At 39.4% G+C, this 18,338-nt stretch overlaps 1 protein-coding gene across 2 annotated transcripts in view; it reads right to left on the bottom strand.

The window, feature by feature from the left end:
- SERPINI1 (serpin family I member 1) overlaps positions 1 to 18,338 on the bottom strand; it is a 100,987-nt gene that overhangs the window by 80,367 nt on the left and 2,282 nt on the right. Inside the window, exon 2 of one of the 2 annotated variants that reach the window (XM_043994942.1) lies at positions 17,265 to 17,342. The exons of the other annotated variant lie outside the window; for it this stretch is intronic. The gene's annotated coding sequence lies outside the window, so the exon portion shown is untranslated. The remainder of the gene's footprint in view (positions 1 to 17,264; positions 17,343 to 18,338) is intronic. 2 annotated transcript variants of the gene reach the window in all.

The following is an 18,338-nucleotide window of genomic DNA, read 5'->3' as shown; positions in this document are numbered from 1 at the left end:
AGAGGAGAGAAAAAGAATGGGAAGGGCTCACCAAATAACCCCCAATGTTCCTTCCAAAGCTATATGCAGGACTCTAAGGTGAAATGAAATTTTATCAGGAATCCAAATACTCCACACAATATCCTCATATACAAGTCATGATAGTTCTTGGGGTTAGTAGCTTTCTAGGAGTGTAATTCTTTCTAAAAAGAATTGCTGGTATAAACCAGATTGCATAAACCATTATTGTAAAAACCACAAATTTTCAGACTCATGTCTACTGAAAAGAAATACATCTTGTATCTCCTCTACAAGTTTTACTGAATCCATCAATGGTTTTATTAAAAACACACCAATAAAGAGAAGGAATTATTCTCTCAAGTTATTGAAATTTTGTGATCCTTGAAGCTAAAGCTATATTTGGGAAGGTTTGAATATGCCCATTGTTAATGCAGTCTTAGAATAATGGACTTTTAAAGCAGATTTTTATTAAATAAATCTGTATCAATCTCTTTTGTTTTCATAGCACCTACATTTCCTACCACATCAGTACCTTTTCCTTCCTACCCCATCACTGAGGACTATCTCTTATAACATAGAATAAAAGAGGAAAACAATAATTCAGCAAAATTAACCAAAGTATTGAAAAAGTTTGACATTACATGTAGCTTTTTATACCCATAATGCCCTTCATAGAACAAAGGAAATTTTAACTTGACCTAACATCACCAAGTATTACAGTTTTAGGGATCATAGTTTCTTCATCTATAAAGAACAAAGAGATGGGGGTGAGGGGGGAAGAGAGAGAAATTAGACAAAATAATGGTGCTGGTGATGGTATTTATACTGCACTCATTGTGTGCCAGGCACCGTACTTTAGAATTAGCTCATTTGATTCTCAAAGCCACCCTGGGTGCTAAAATAATCTCTGAATTCCCTCCCAGGTCTAAAAACAATGATAACTGGCTTTAAAACTCCCAAATAAAGAGAAGCTATGGCTTGGAGCATTGAACTCCCTCCAGAGTGGGTGATGGGATAGATTTACAGTCAGAAAGCCCTAGGCTAACACCTCCAGGAGCCTGGACAAGTTATTTAACCTTATGACCTCAGACAACTATCTAAGACTTCTTGACAAAATAACCTGGTTGAGATCTGCAAATTTTGGCAGGGGGAGTTAATCAGGTTGAGGCAAACACTTTTTTGAGGGGAGAAGGGTGGGTAAGTATTTGTATTAGAATTGCTCAAGAAAACAAATGAAGCTGCTTTTGTCTTCAACAAATAGCAGTAGCTATTAATAATAAATATTTGTTAAGGTCCTAACATGTATAGTACAGACATCAGTGGTACAATGTCAGGCAAGGCTGATTCTCTGCTCTTAAAGAGCTTACAGTCCAATAGAAAATCAAATGAATAGATTCTTTTTTTAATATTTATTTTACTTTTAAGTTGTGGATTGATTAATGATTCTTAATATTACTTTAGAGTTAGAAGGAACATTAGGCATCGTCCAGTCTAATTCCCTCCTTTTACAGATAAGCAAATTGAGGTCTATAGGGCCCTTAGGGAAGGTCATCATATAATTATAAAAAAACAAAGTCAAGATTGAAACCTAAGGCTACTGAGTTTAAACTAGCACTTTTCCCTATACACGAGGCTATAACACAAAACACTAAATCATGAAAATAGCATAGGTAGTAGAGATAAGGGAGTGGAATGGTGAGGAAGAAGTTGACATAGAAGCATTTTCCTTTATAATATGGTGAGGGAAGTAAAAGCATAAATACTAAAAAATTGAAGATACTGAAAATGAAATTTATTTTATCCTTTCTACTTGAGAAACACTAATGTGTTGTGTTTGTAAGGGCCAAATTTTAATTGGGGAGTGTTAATTAGGCAGCTCACTGTAATATTAGGGTAAGGAAGAAGACTAACAGCCTCTTTCAAAAAATGAAATAGGGTTTATTAACAGGGACAAATTTAAAACACAAGTAAGATTAGTAGAACTAGGGACAATGGAAAAAGGGAATAGGGGAAGGAAAATAATAGGACCTGAAATCACACCAATTGGATTCAGCTGTGCCACATCTAACCATCTCCCTCTCCCTCTTGCCCACCGGAATAAATTGACTCCTCCCTTTTCTCCATCCAAAGAGGCCCCTCTTCTGCAGGAAACAGGGTCCACATACACACAGCCCCAAGCTAATTGTCTTGCAGCCCTGATTGACAGAATCAACAGTCGGCTGTACATATGTCAGTTGCCCCAGTTTCTGGATGCCAGGGTCCCCTGATTGCCCTCATTGGGCTTACAATTATTATAATTTTGCCAGGTCCATGTAGGCATCAGTGCGAGGTGATGACATGAACTGTAGCACCATGGATGGAGCACCTTGCTGAAGCAGAGGGGGCAGTGCCTGAGGTTGGCTGTGCCTGGGCTTCTAATTTTAGCCAAAGATGGGGTCAGAGAAACCTCGAATCACAATTAATTCTTTACATTCCCCCCTTTGTTTTGTCAAGAGAAACGGGTGTTTCCTTGATGAAACATGTTGAACAGATGGATAAGAAGAAAGTGTCTGAGAATAGGGTATGGATTATGGGATCATGGCTTTAAACCAAGGACTGCCAGGTTCCTGGCCAAGGATGGAGTATACCTAACAAAGACTGATAATGTATTTACCTGGTATGTTCCAAATCCAATTTTAAAAGCTTTAAATAGAAAGGAATGTAGAAAGAAAAAATTGCCTACACAGATGCACCTAGATAGCATAGAATTACTGCAATGTAGGAAGAATAACAGTTTAGATATTAGCAGTTCACAGGAAGCAAAATCCAGGAAAGGAGTCAATAGTAAAACCCATGGCTTCGAATGTCAAGTTTAGGTAACAAGCAAGATGATTTAGAGGTCCAAATTCAAGATGGCTAAGTTGACCACATAAGTAATTAAAGAGGATGAGAACTTCGACTGAAATATAGTAGAGGCATCAAGGTGGTGCAGTGGATAGAGCACCAGCTCTGGAGTCAGGAGGACCTCAATTCAAATCTGGCCTCAGAAACTTACTTCCTTTGTGACCCTGGGCAAGTCACAAGCCCCAGTTGCCTCCTCCTCCAAAAAAAGAAAAGAATTATGGCTTTAGATGGGTATACCTTATTCAAAGGAATACAATTAAGTAAAAGTGAAGGTGAAATAACATTATATATTATAGGAAGATATATTCATGTGAGAAGATCAGGTCCTGTGGGTGAGGGATGGAGCATGATAGAGAACAGCTAGAATAAGGTCAATAGAGGGAAAAACAGAAATAATTTTTTTCTCAGAACATATTATGAAGCACCTGGATGGAGAGAGGAACATTGCAATGGTCTAAAAGCATGATACAACACTCCTCAGAGACGTCAAAGATCCAGATATTGGTTGGAGATCTGTTAATTTGCATCTGTATCTGTCTCTTGAAACAGAGGCTGATGACCACTTCTCAGATATGTTATAGTGAGAGATGTTTTTGTTTATGGTTTGGAGTAATAACCACTGAAGAACTATCCAAATAGACGCTATTTTGCAGACAACATAGATCTAATCATTCAAGATACTCACCATATTATTTCCTAGGTGGACTTAAAACAAAATGCAGGGAAAGTGGCCTTATAGTGTTCACATTCCATCACACATGCGCGCTTGCTCGCTCACTCGCTTGCTCGCTCGCTCTCGCTCTCTTTCTCCCTCCCTCCCTCCCTCCCTCTCCTTTTCTCTCCCTCTCCCTCCCTCTCTCTCCCTCTCCAAAACAGATCAGTTAACAACCTGTGCCATTATCTCAATGATTATCTCTCAAAAGGTGAAGGAACCAGCAAGGGGAAATTCTATTCTAGAGCTACTTCTCATCAACAGGAAGGGACTCTGCAAGGGTAGAAATGATGGAAACCTTAGGGGGGAAATGCCACTCTTTCTTATAATTTGTGGTAGAAAGTAAAACCAGGCATAATCTCTTATGTAGCCTGGATTTGGTGAGAACGGATTTTGAACTGGAAGTCAGTCCAGGAGTTATGGGAGACTCTCAAGACACAAAAAGAAAATAAACAAATCCAATGTGAAAGAAAAATAGTCATCGTTGCATGAGAATGACATGGATCTGAGAACCCAGGAACCAGGTGAGATTTCTAAAATAGATATACAGGAATGGGAAGTCAGTGAAAGAACACAAGGATGAATACCAAAGTAGGGCATAGCACTCTAGGAATGGTGTTGGGAATGCTCAGCTTAAGGATGAGCCAATGTGGGTTTTCCCTTTTGTTCTGATTCTTCTCTCACAACATGACTAATATGGAAATACATTTAACATGACTGTACTTATATAACCTATGTCAGATTGTTTGCTGGCTTTGGAAGGGAGAAAAATTTGGAACTCAAAATCTTATAAAAATGAATGTTGAAGACTATCTTTACATGTAATTGGAAAAAAATAAAATAAAAATTTTAAAAGAGGGATGAGCCGAGGCTGCCAAGGAACTAGCTAGGGGCAACAGAGACCTGGGAATGGGAAGAAAATTCAAATCCATTCATTCCCCATGAACATGGGGGTGACAATATCTGTCGAGAGAGATGGCAGGGCTGCTAAAGTGTATGCTCCCATTTTGTCTGCCAAGGAAAATGACTTCTGAGCAAATGGCAAATAGAACTAATATCCAAGACAAACAATTATAGCATAAGTTATCCACTTACTGGATCCTGATGAATTCAAATGTCTTAGCAGAGATGAACTACATCCTTGACTCAAAAAAAAAAAGGAATCCTCAGACATAATTGCTGAGCCATGGTGAATAATATTTGAAAACCTGTAGAGACTGGGAGAGGCACTGCCACAGTTCTGAAAGGCAAATGTCCTGATTTTCATAAAAAGGGAAGAGAACAAGGTCTACAAACCATAAGGCAGTAATCCTGGCCAAACTATAGAACTTGAAAGATATGGTAAGGAAGCCTCAAGTAAAGAAGGTGGGGATCACAGTGGAGGGTGGTGTCAGCAAGAACAGGTCATGCCAAAATAATCTTATTTCCTTTCTAACAGGATTATTTAACGGTTACATAGTTTATGAAGTACATGGTTTCTGAAGAGTTCAGCCAAGCAATGAATAAGGATTTCATAATGATCTTATGAGAAATATGGAGAGATGTGGGCTAAGAAATACTAAAATTATATGAATTTGGTTATTTTTCAACAGCTAGATTAAAAAAAGTAGACATTAATGGTTCAATTTCAACTTGGAGTGTCTCTAGTTGATTTGTGTTTGGCTCTGTGGTAAATTATTTTTTAATCAACGACTTGGATAGACGCATAAATGGCATGCTCATCGAATTTACAGATGCTGGAAAGGATACAAAAATCTGGAGAGGATGCCCAACATATTGGATGACAGAGTCAGGAGTCAAAAATATCTTGACAGGCTAGAAAATTGGGCTGAATCTAAAAGGATGAAATGCAATAGGGAAGAGTACAAAGTCTTATACTTCAGTTCAAAACATCCCAATTTAAGCATAAGCAGCAGAAGGCTTAATTAGATAGCAGTTTATCTGAAAGAGATCTGGGGTTTTGGTGGGCTGCAAGTTCAATGAGTCAACAGTGTGAAACAGCCACCCAAAGAAGTGATCAGGGACTTAATTTAGAGACATAAAGCTTCCAGCAAGTAATATTCCTTCTGCTCAAACCATACCAAGAGTCCTGTGTCTATTTCTGGCCACCATAATTTAGGAAGACATTGATAAGGTGGAGAATATTCAGAGAAGAAAAGCAGACAGAATGGTGAAAGGCCTCAGTTCATATCAAAGGATCATTTAAAAGAACTGGGGCAATTTAGGCTAGAGAAGATAGACTCAGGGACACACAAGATCTGTCGAGTGTTTGAACAGGCTATTGGTTCTGCTTGGCTCTAAAGGGAAGAACAAGGAGCATTAGGCACACACTACAAGGAAACAATTTTGGGTTAATGTCAGGGGGGAAAATAACCTAAGCAGTGTGATGGACTGTCTGGAGATGTGTGTGGTGTATCTGCTTCATTGGAGGTCTTTGAGCAAGGGCTGAATGGCCACAGGTTGGGCATGTGATAGCGGATAGAGGTTGGGCCACTTGGCCACTGAGATCCCTTAAGATTCTGTGAACAAAACAGACAGGTGAAAAGTATGTCGCTGGTTTAGTGAATGAAGCTTTCGTTTTAAAAAATCTGAGAGTGGGGAAGAATCCTTAGAGGAAACAAAAGAGATTGCACAGATTATAAGTAGTGGTGATAATACTGATATTGTACATTTAACAGCAACTGCATCCAAGGCAGCAAGTGGATTTATGACTTCAGACAATCTCCTTTCCATTCAAGATGGTAAGTGATTAATACTCATCACCACTTTAGCAGCTTTCATTTTGAAGACTGAAGATGTCTGAGAAACACTCATTTCTTTGTTGCTTTATCATTCAGTCATTTCAGTCATGTCCAACTTTGTGATCCCACTTGGGATTTTCTTGTCAAAGATACTGGAGTGGTTTGCCATTTCCTTCTCCAGCTCATTTTGCAATGAGGAAACTGAGGCAAACAGGGTTAAGTGACTTTCCCAGGGTCACACAGCTAGTAAGTGTCTGAGGCCAGACTTGAACTCAGGACCTACCTGATTCCAGATCTGGCGCTCTATATCTACTGTACTACCTCGCTGGTACAATACTTTAGTAACTTCAAATTGCTTTGTGAAATACACTGCGATTAAGCAATCCAAATAAATTTAATTCAAATGGGTGACCAAGAAAATAAAAGGATAAATAGTAAAATGGAATCTATGGCAAGCCATGTTTGGAGAATGAGGTTCATATCCCATTTCTGATGCTTACTAAGCTACATGGCCATGGGTCAGTCATTTTACTTTTCTGAATCTCAAGTTAATTATCTGAAATAACAACAACATTACTGTGCCTGGTACATGAGGTGCTATATAAATCATCATCATCATCATCATTTATTATTATTATTATCCTTAGTTAATACTTACAAAGTGCCATAAAGTTTGCAAAGCACCTACCTGTATAATACCAGTAGCACCCACCTGATGGGGATGTGGGGAAGATCCAATGAGATCCAGTATTAAAGAGCTATGTATGTAAAACGTAAAGCATTCTGTGTCCACCATAGTTATCAATAATAGCTGTCATTTATGTAGTGCTTTAAGAACTTTGATATGCTTTACAAATATTACCTCATTTTAATCCTCCAAACAACCCTGTGAAGTAAGTGCTATCATTATCCCTTTTTTCTAGATGAGAACATTGAGGCAGGTAGAGGTTAAGGGACTTAGGCAGGGTCACACAGCTAGTAAGTATCTGAGGTAGGATTCAAAATTTGTTCTTCCTAACTCCAGGTGCAACACTCTGTCCACTATAGATATTATCACCTTTCCAACATAACAATACTAATGACTTTAAATTCGATAATTGATGTAACATGATCTAAAATTTATATAACACTTTAAGGTTTACAAAGGTCTCAGTGTGCTAATTCATTTGATCTTCACAACCATCCTGGGAAGCTGGTTCTATTATCCCCATTTTATGGATAGGTAAACTGAGGCTACAGTGGTTAAATGACTTGCCCCAAAGTCATTTATCTAGTATCTAAGGCAGGCTTCCAACTGGGGCCTGCCTATGCTAAGTCCAATACTCTATCCACTGCTTCACTTAGCAAAATAGCCTAAACCTCTGAGGTGAACATCCAGAATCAACAAGATCTTTAGGTTAATGACTTCAACCAACTAGTGTATTCTCCAGTATCAGAAATTCGTCTACCCTAAGAAAGATTGACAGAATCATTCAACCCCAAACCTCGCATCATTACAGAGATGCCAATGAATATGACCAACTAAGGGTCAACTGAGGGTCCCTGAGACATAAATCACAGGGTCTTGGAGATCATTTCTTCCAGTCCCTTCATTTCACTGAGCAAGAACAAAGGCAGTCACGACTTACCCAAGGCCACACAAGGAGGAAGTGGCAGAATGAGGATTTTTAACTTAGATCATCTGACCCCTGGGTTCTCCATTCTACCTCACTAATGAAAGAGCCTGGTTCCCAGGAGGGGAAAACGAAAAAGAAAAAGTGTCCTGAGGTCCTTTCATTGGAAGTCCCGACCCCGTGATTCATGGCTGTTGCGAATGGTTCTGGTTTTGTGAGATGGTATTTGGGAAATGTGATCCACTTAGGAAAATGAGATTATTAAGGCAAAGTAAATTACATCTGCCTTCATTTCGATGCCAGGCATGGTAGAAGGCTCTTAATTTCAGAGCATTTTATTCTCCCAAGAGGAGCTAGGGAGGTTGGTTATTGAGATGACTGTCCACTTCTCTGGACCAGGAGGGCCAGTCAAAGAAGGAGCTAGGGTTTGGGAGAGCCATGCCTAGGCTAACTTTGCCTCTGTATCTCTAGTACCTAACACAATGCGTAGGTGCACAGTAAATTACTGCTCAATAAATATAATATAAAAGAGCCAAGACAGGCCAATAGCTAGCATTTATATGGTACCTTACGTTTTTCGTATGTTGACTCATTTGTTATATCATTATGGAGTGGGTATAAGGCAAGGCAACCCTGTTAAATTCCAGTTTCAGAAATAGCAACTGTTTCCATGAAGAACTGACAAATCCTTGCCAAATTACAATTAAGAAGCTTCCAGATACAATGGAGAAAGAACCTTGGACCAGGAGTCAAAGATCTGAGTTCTATATTAAAAGGAAGTGATTGTAAGGATCCCTTTGAGTCCTGGAAGAGAAAGAAGGAAGCACTTCCCTCCTCTTCCTAGAGAGGGGGGGGGATGTTGTATACAAAGTAAGGCCTAATCAGTGGAGGGGCTAGTTTTGCTTAGCTATTTTTCTTTGTTACAAGGCAGGTTCCTTTGGTGATAGCAAAGAAGAAGGGGAGTATATCCAAAAAAGACCAATTCAAAAACAATAGGCATTGTTAACACTAATTTTTTTTAAAGACCCAAGTTCAAATCCAGCTAGGAGACTGGGAACAAGTCAATGCCCTTTGCTGGGACTCAGTATCTTCATTTGTAGAAGGAATGGGTAGAAAGGAAGACTGGTATGGTCGAAAATGTGTTGGATTCGGAGCCAGAGGGCATGGGTTCATACTCTGGCTCAGTGGCGTACTCCATGGAGTGACACTGAGTGACAAGTCCCTTGACTCATCTACATTTTAGTTTCTTTATGTGTAACAGGAAAGCATTTGACCATATCGCTTCTGAGGTCCCTTTTACTATGAAATCTTTGGTTCTGACTAGATGACCTCCAATTCAAATAACATTTATTTATTTATTTTTGTTTGTTTGTTTATCTATTTATTTAGTGAGGCAATTGGGGTTAAGTGACATGCCCAGGGTCACACAGCTAGTAAGTGTTAAGTGTCTGAGGCTGGATTTGAACTCAGGTACTCCTGACTCCAGGGCCGGTGCTCTATCCACTGTGCCACCTAGATGCCCCTCAAATAACATTTATTAAGCACTTACTAATGCCAAGGCACTATGTAAGGTGCTGAGGATAGAAAAGCAAACCTCAACGGGGTGAAAATGAAACTAACAAGCATACAGTTTAATTGAAAGGAGAGAGTGAAAGAGACAAAGGGGAGAGTCAGCAAAAATGCTCTAAAATCTGAGGGGAGAGAGAATACCTTGTTGGCTGGGGGGGGGCAATTCAAGGATTCTTTATAGAAGCAGAGTACCCTGCCTCTATCCCCACCATGAACATTAAAGGAGTAGCGGGATTCTTTCTGAATGTGAGAGAGATTATATATTCTAGGCAGGAGTCAGGGGAGTGCAGTTGTGTCAATGCACAAAGTCAGGAGATAGTCTGAGATATTTGGAGAATAGCTAGTAGGACAAGTTAGCTTTAAGTTGTCAGCAAAGAGGCATAATATGAAATAGTTAGAAAGTTGGAGCCATATAGAATGGGTTTTGAATGGCGAAATAGCTTGTATTTTATCTTACAGGCCATAGGGAGCCACTGAATGTTTTTCAGCAGAAGAATGGCATAGTTGTTAAGCATCAGGAAGATTATTTGGGGCAAAGAATGGGCTGGAGACAGCTGAGTTAGAATGCCATTATATGAATCCAAGCAAGAGATAAATGAAGGTTTGGACTAGGTTGTTTGGCCTCATGAGTGAAGAGAAATGGATCAACCACATAGAATGGTTGAACAAGTTTTGGTACACAGTTGTCATGGAACACTACTGTGCTATAAGAAATGATGAGTTTAACAATCTTAGAAAAACATGGAAAGACTCCAACTAAATAATGAAGAGCAAACTGAGCAGAACCAAGAGAACATTGTATACAGTAACAGCAATATTGTTTTAAGAATGACTTTGAACGAATAAGTCATTTTGACTATTATGGATCCCCAAATAAACTATAAAGGACACATGAAGGAAGATACTATCTGAATCCAGAGAAAGAACTGTTAAATAGAAGTATGTATAGAATAATTACACACACACACACACACACACACACACACACATAATTTGTGTCTAATGGTAACTATCTCCAGGGTGAAAGGGGAGGGAAGAAAAAAGTGGGGAAGAAATTTACATGATAACTTTATTATGCAATCATCTTTTATTATATTGTTATGGAATTTTTATTCCATAAATTAAAAATAAAATAAAACAATTATACAAAAAAAGAGAGAAATGGACCAATACAAATGATTTAGAATTAGGTTCAACAAGTGGAGATCATTGAGAGAAAGAGAGAAAAAGTAAAGCCCAAGAGTGACTGAAGTTTCCAGCCTAGGTGATTAGGAAGATGGTGGTGCCCCCAACAGTACATATCTATGTGTGCACAAAGCCCTTGATAACATTATATTTCTTTTTTTTTTAATCATAAAAGTATTTTCTTATTTTCCGGTTACACGTAAAGATAGTTTTCAACATTTGTTTTCATAAGATTTTTAGTTCCGAATTTTTCTCCATCCCTCCGTTCCCTCTGCCCTCCCTAAGACAGAAAGCAATCTGATAGAGGTTATATAGGTTACCTTATATTTCTTTGTCTTCCTCTTACTTCATCTCCTCTACATATTTTCCCTTATATCTCTTCTATCTTACATCTGCCCTCCTAACATATTCCCAGACTCTCCTATCTCCAATCTGTTCTTCTTGTGGGAAAGGGAACAAGCATATATTAAGTGTGTACTACATGCCAGGCACTATTTGATCTTTATGGCAATCCTACAAGTGCTGTTGTTATCCCCAATTTACAGTTGAGGAAACTGGGGCAAACAGTGGTTAATCGATTTGCCCAAGGTCGCACAGCCGTTAAGTGCCTGAGGCTGCATTTGATCTCTCATCTTCCTGACTCCAGGCCATCCCCAAAGCTACATAACTGACTTTCACAGCAGTTAAAAAAACCAAACCTATAGTAAACCTTAAACCCTGTCTAACCTTGGTCCTGCCCAACAAGTCTGGTTCTCTGTGATCCCACCAAATTATTCCATTTAGATCAGGCTAAGATATTGATTTGGGAGGTTCACATTTAAAGCCCTTCCACGTGTGGCGTTGGCTTGTATTGATCTGGACCGGCTCACATTGCAGCCAAATTCACCTCCTTGCTCTTCTCTGAACTTGGCATTTCTTCCTGAGCCTGGGCTGCCCCACACGCTTGGAATTCAGTGCCCTCCTTCCTTTAGGCTCTAAGGATTTAAAGCTTCATTCAAGGCTCAACTGAGAAGCCACCTGCTACTGGAGGATCACACATTTCAAACTAAAAGAGGCCATCCAGCCCCAGTCCTTCATAGGAGAGAAGCCTGCCCACATCACACAGATGGTCAGTGACCCGGGCAAAATTAGAATCCAGTTCTTTGGACTCCAAAGGCAGCCATGGCTCCACATCCTATGGATTAAGCCTCTGGCCCGGTCCTGCTTAGTTATTAGTCCCATCTTCCTCTTCAGCTTTGCTTCTCTAGTCACAGGTTGTATTACCCAGTAAAACAGAGCTCCTTGAGGACAGTCATAGCTTTTTATTTTGTCCGTGTCCTCAGTGCCTAGTGCTGAGGCTTGCACATAGTATGTCTTCATAAATTCTCATTGACTTAAGCCGCACACGATGTCTTACTGTATCCTCCCAAGTCATAAGTGTGCACGTGTGCCCACACGGAGGGGTGGGGAGGAGGAGTAGAACTAGTAGAGAGAGGAGTTCCTCAAGAAAACTAAAGGTCTATTTCTTTAAGCTAACTATAGCTTTGAGGGAGGTAGAATGCAGGCCAGGGAGCTCACTCATAAAGAAAATAAGACTACTAGGTGGCATCTGATTTGCCAATGACCCCCAAGGCCAAAGACACACAGAGAGTTGCATAGATTTCTCTTTGCTAGTATAAGAGTCAGTTTCTCTGGTCAATTAAAAAAACAAAACAAGGGGCAGCTAGATGGCGCAGTGGATAGAGCACTGGCCCTGGAATCAGGAGGACCTGAGTTCAAATCCGGCCTCAGACACTTAACACTTACTAGCTGTGTGACCCTGGGCAAGTCGCTTAACCCCAATTGCCTCACTAAAAAAAAAAAAAAAAAAAAAGATTATACCAACAACTTGGCCATTTTATGTAAATACACACATATTCAAAAATAAAATTATTTTAATTATTTTAAAAAGATTCTGTCAAATGAAGTGAATTTATTTCACTCATAAACAATTTCATTTTTATTCTATTTTATCCAATAAGAATAAAAGCTCTTCGAAGGCAGGTTCTATTTTTTTTTTCTTTTGCTTATCCCCATCATTGAGCACCAAGTCTTGTACACAGTAGGTGCTTAATAAATGCTGGTGGGATGATTAGATATATAGGGCTACATTTGGAACTCAAAATAAAACTGGAGATGAGGACAAAAAAGACATCTTTTGGAAAGATGTGTGCAATATCTTGGTGAACAGCATAATCTCAGCCCCATTTACCACTGATGGGCCATCAAAACCAAACTAAAATGGATCTTTATTAACATTTGTAAGCAAATTTGTCCTCAGCAGCAGAAATTGCAGGATAGTTATCTTCAAAGAAACAAAAGAAAGAGGTAAGATATTTATTTTAAATATTATTAGGTACTATTCATCTCACTAAAAGAACCCGATTCATCTCTACATTCATTCACTACAAAAGAATCAGATTCTTTCAAATTAATTACAATTTGAAAGACACCCATTTTAGCAGCAATGATAAATAGGAGGGAGCAGTATCTGATTATTAATTCTCAAACAAAAATCAGTTATGTTTATTTTCTAGAAGATCAAAGAGAGGGGAAAATGCAATCTTCCGCATTTGTTTAAATACTCAGCATCTGTTGTTCATTTTATGGTATGAAACTCATTTCTCTCTGCAAGGTTGGAATAACCTATGATTAATGACTATTTAAAAGAGAACAATATTTTAATGTCTTCAAGGGTCCATTATTAATCATACCTTTTGATAGGATACTCAAATGGATTTGTGATCTCATCAATTGGGGTACTTCCCCCCCCCCCAACAAAGCATTCAATCAATCAGGAAACCTAAATTAAGTGCCAACTAGCGGCAGGCAATGGTCTAGGCAATGTGGATACAAAAGCAAAGAAATGAAATAGCCCCTACATCCAGGGAGCTTCCATCCCCACCATCCATGCCTGCACACCTAGTACAGTTTTTTGTTTTTTGTTGTTTTTTTTTTAGTGAGGCAATTGGGGTTAAGTGACTTGCCCAGGATCACACAGCTAGTAAGTGTTAAGTGTCTGAGGCCGGATCTGAACTCAGGTACTCCTGACTCCAGGGCCAGTGCTCTATCCACTGTGCCATCTAGCTGCCCCTCCTAGTACAGTTTTTGTTCCTGCTCTCGTAAAAGTTCACTGAAGGAGGCCCATATAACATGATATGTTACACATAACTTGTGCTTCCCTTGATTTCTCCAGATGACTCCAATGACAGCTACCATTCTTTGTTCTCACCATACAAAGCATACTTTTATCCCTAGAAAGTCCTTATTTGTAATGTGCTGCATGATCCCATGCCCTCCCCTTGCACCTTTTCAGTGACTTTTATGTGATGCACAATTTCATTTCTTTGTTGATTGTAGTGTTCCATGATTTGAAATGATACAACCGCCAAACAGGATGCAATATTCCTTAAACAGAAGGTCAAAACAGTGCATTTTTCAAAGGATTCCATAGTAAAATGATCATTAGCCATTGGGCACTCAAAACTGGTAAGAACAAACGTTCTTAGCTGAACTACTGAGGCCAGGGTGGATAAACGAGTTGGTTCAATCTCCTGAGCACCCCTCACCTCCCAATGTAGAATCATACAGGATTTCATCAGCACCGTTTCATTATTCATCAAACTGCCAGTCCGGTAAATGGCTATTGGTATTGGGAATCTAAGATATCCTCTTCTCCCCCACAGCAGTGGTCAACTATGGAAAGGCAATCTCAAAATGTTCGTGCCTGTCCTCTACCTAGTTCAAAAGATTCCTCATTGTGGGAATGGGGTGGGAGGAGAAGGGAGGGCCCCTTCCCCTTAGACTGAATTAGCAACATCTTGCTGTTACCATGCTTCCCTATTCTTTTTTTGTTTGTTTGTTTGTTTGTTTTTTTTTTAGTGAGGCAATTGGGGTTAAGTGACTTGCCCAAGGTCACACAGCTAGTAAGTGTTAAGTGTCTGAGGCTGGATTTGGACTCAAGTACTCCTGATTCCAGGGCCAGTGCTCTATCCACTGCGCCACCTAGCCGCCCCTTCCCTATTCTTCTTAGTGAAACATACTAGTTTGCATAAATATTTTTTTTAAATAATATTAATCAAAACAAAGCACATGCCTGCTATGGCAGAGTGTTGAACTTCATTGGGTTCCTGAGGGAAGACCTGGATTCAAATACGGAGTCTGCCTGTAAACAGCAATTGTTCTTTTCTGTCCAGAAACTCTCAGGGTCTTCGCTTCCCAGACTGATTCTTTTGTGAAGGAAAACTAGGCCATCTTTGGCCTCCATTCTTTTTTTCTTTTTTGTTGTTGGGGCAATGAGGATTAAATGACTTGCCCAGGGTCATAAAGCTAGTAAGTGTCATGTGTCTGAGGCCTGGATTTCAACTCAGGTCCTCCTGAATCCAGGGCCTGTGCTTTATCTACTGTGCCACCTAGCCGCCCCCTTTGGCCTCCATTCTTACCAAGCCTTTAATTACTGAATGGGTATGGCCTCAGACAAATTGAGACCTGGGAAAGACCTAGCTTAAAAAGGCCCAAGGTTTACCATTATATCCGGTGCCTTGGCCAGTCATCCTGACCTATTTCTTGATGTTGACTCTGGAGGAGACTTTGCCTCACTCAAACCCAAATCACTTGTGAGTCAAGACATCACCTTCCTAATGTCATTGGTTCTCTTCAAGAACAAAGTACAAACAATATAACACTGGATAATTGACTTAGCCCCTATGTTTTAAGCAAAGGTAATCTTATCCCAAATCACTGATGGGCTGTGATTTGCACTGGTGAGGGAGAGTTCTTACACTTGGAAGTCACCTATGTCTTGTACAAGTTTTTCATGTACATAATCTAGGGCAGATGTAAAGTATAAGACTACACTGGTTAAGATAAGTCTTATCCCCAAATGGTTTTTCTGCCCTCAAAGGCCCCCAGCCTTTCAATAAGGGAGCCCAATATTCATGTAATTTACTGGCTTGTGCTTTGTCCATTTACAAATACTTTTTCACAACACCCTTGTTGATAAGACTTGCCCACTGTTGGGCTAACAAGATAATTGTGTAGGTTGTTACCATTGTTTATCAAAGGGACCCAGTAACTTAGCTAGACAATATAACTCAATACCACTTGCTGGGCTTTGAACTTGAATCTGGCCTTGGTGGAAAGGTGCACATTAAATTTACTGGTAAACAGTTCGATCCAATTCAACATATATTTAGAGAATGCCTTCAGAGTGCCCAGCTCTTCCTAGATGCTTAAGAGGGAGCTGACTTTTGTAGAACTATGAATATCAACATTTAGAGAAAATTTGAAGTTTTAAAAAGGAGAGTCAGACTCCCAAAAGGATCTGGAAAAAAAGGAATTTTCTCCAGAAAAAAAAAAAAATCAGGTGTCTGCTTATACTCTTTTGCTTCCTGATTAAAAGTTCCAACTTCTCAGCTTTGCTTTTATCTGCCCATGATTTGTTACCATTACTACGCAGGCCTCCCACTTAGCAGTCAGGATCATCCTTTTCTAAGGCCCAAGGGCACAGTGATACACCAACGAAGGAGAAGCAAAAACCTAGGTTTAAAGGAATACAAAATGGGCAGAGACACTTTCATAGACAGCTTTCAAAACCCTCCTGAATTCTCCTCTTTGGAGCAGGGTGGCGCTCATCAGTCAAGATAAAACTGCTGACAATCAGTAAGTAGTATGGTCCTGTGGAAAGAGTGCTGAGCTCAGAATGGGAGCACATGAATCTGAGCCCTGGTTCCTGCTATCTACGGAGCTATGTGGCATTGGGGAAACTGCTTCACCTATCTGGGTCTCAGTTTCTTTATCTGAAAAAATGAACAGTGGACTAGATGATTTCTAAGATTCTTTCCAACTCTAAATTTATAATCTTGTGAACTTCTAGATTTCATCTCTAAATTTCTAAAACCCCCACTAAGTGCAGCCTCCAAAAGGTTTATTGGACTAGCTTGGATTAAAGTCTCAACTTTTCCCTCTATCACCTCATCTTTAATATATTTTTTGTTTTGGTTTGGTTTTTGTATTCTTTGTTTTTATAAAGATGCATACCACTACCAAATGCTTACTTTTGAGGTAGAAAGTTTTCAGTAAGTCACTTGTAATTCTCGCAAAAAGGTTTCCCAATCAAATTAAATATTAAGCCAATTGAGTGACCCAGTGAATCAATAACTATCATCATTGTTTCCTTTCCCCACCATACATCTCCTCCAGAGTCTTCTTGTTTTTGGTTCCTTCTATCTCCCAAAGAGGCTCAGATAACAGTAAGTTCTACTGTCTGAATGGGTACATACACATGTAACCTTTTCTTTCCTGCTTCAACAACCTGTGCCTAGGCAAAGGCTAATGATTTCATGTCAGCAATCTTCCCTTGAAAGTGTCATTTTTGGAAAGTGCCTCCCCCAGGGAAACAACCCTCTAGAAAATGGCGATTACAAAGAAAGGACACAAAAATCATTTGTGAGATACATTAACAATAAATAAAAATAAGAGAGGTCAGGGCTCCCTTCGAAGGGTAGGTAGGTACCTTCTGGAAGCCCTTCTCTTCATACCTACCATGGGGGGGGGGGAGGAAATAAGCTCTTGCCCAGTTTTACTCTTGATCTTTTGTGTTGGATGGATTAGACAATTCTCCTGTTGGAAAGATAAATCCATGCTATGTATTTATTTTTGCTCAGTAAGGTCGGTATTCAGAATTTCAAATGGCAAAAGAGGCAAAAAAAAAAAAAAGCAAATGGGGATTAACCATATTTTCTAGTTACAAAAATGGCAATTCTAAAAACCCAGTTGGCAAATGTTTATTTTTATTTCTCAGCTACCCTACATAATGCTAGCCTCACGGAAGTTCATTCTAAGGCACTGAAATCAAGAGAAAATGGATTTGATTTTTAACCTTGGTGGTGATTTGCATAAAATTATAATCACAGATTCTACCCTCCCCAATTCTTTACCATATATAATCAATAATGTATGTATATAGAATCAGAGACTTAATTTCTATATCAACTTAATACGGTTGATCAAGGGAACCTCTAAATGTAGCTACTTGGCAATCAGATTTAGTCATTCACCCAAATCTTGCCATGCACCACAGTGAAGATGTTACCTAAGCCTAACCATAAACACCATCAGCATCATAAGGTTCTGTATTTCATTTATTCCTGTCTGAAATTCTGGCTGTGTGTTAGCTCAACAGAGATGGACCAAAGGATATAGAAATGTTCCCAGGTCACAAAATCCTCTGCTTTTGTCCGATGGTCCCAAATCAAATACTTTCCAACCCATAAATCAACAAGTAATTATGCATCTACTATGTGTTAGGCATTAGGCCAGGTGCTGAAGATGGAAGTACAAAGAAAGGGGCATGCATGAAGACAGAATCTTTCAACAAATAAGACTTCCCAAACCATTTCTCCTATTAGGACAGAGGGATTACAGGGGGGAAATAAGACCAGCAAGATGAAGTAAAAAGAATTGGTCACAGGCAGACAGAAAACCCAAGACACTAACTCGGGAAGTATGGTTCCACATCCTGAAGAACTAGATAAACATAGAAATTCAGAGAAGATGTGAAGTTTTGAAAAGGGGAGCCTGACTCCCAAAGGGATCCAGAAAGAAAGAATTTTCTCT

The sequence above is a fragment of the Dromiciops gliroides genome, chromosome 3 (genome assembly GCF_019393635.1).
Source record: "Dromiciops gliroides isolate mDroGli1 chromosome 3, mDroGli1.pri, whole genome shotgun sequence".
NCBI lineage: Eukaryota > Metazoa > Chordata > Mammalia > Microbiotheria > Microbiotheriidae > Dromiciops > Dromiciops gliroides.
Note: the sequence above shows the minus strand (reverse complement) of the source record. Positions and strands in the feature narration are given on the sequence as shown.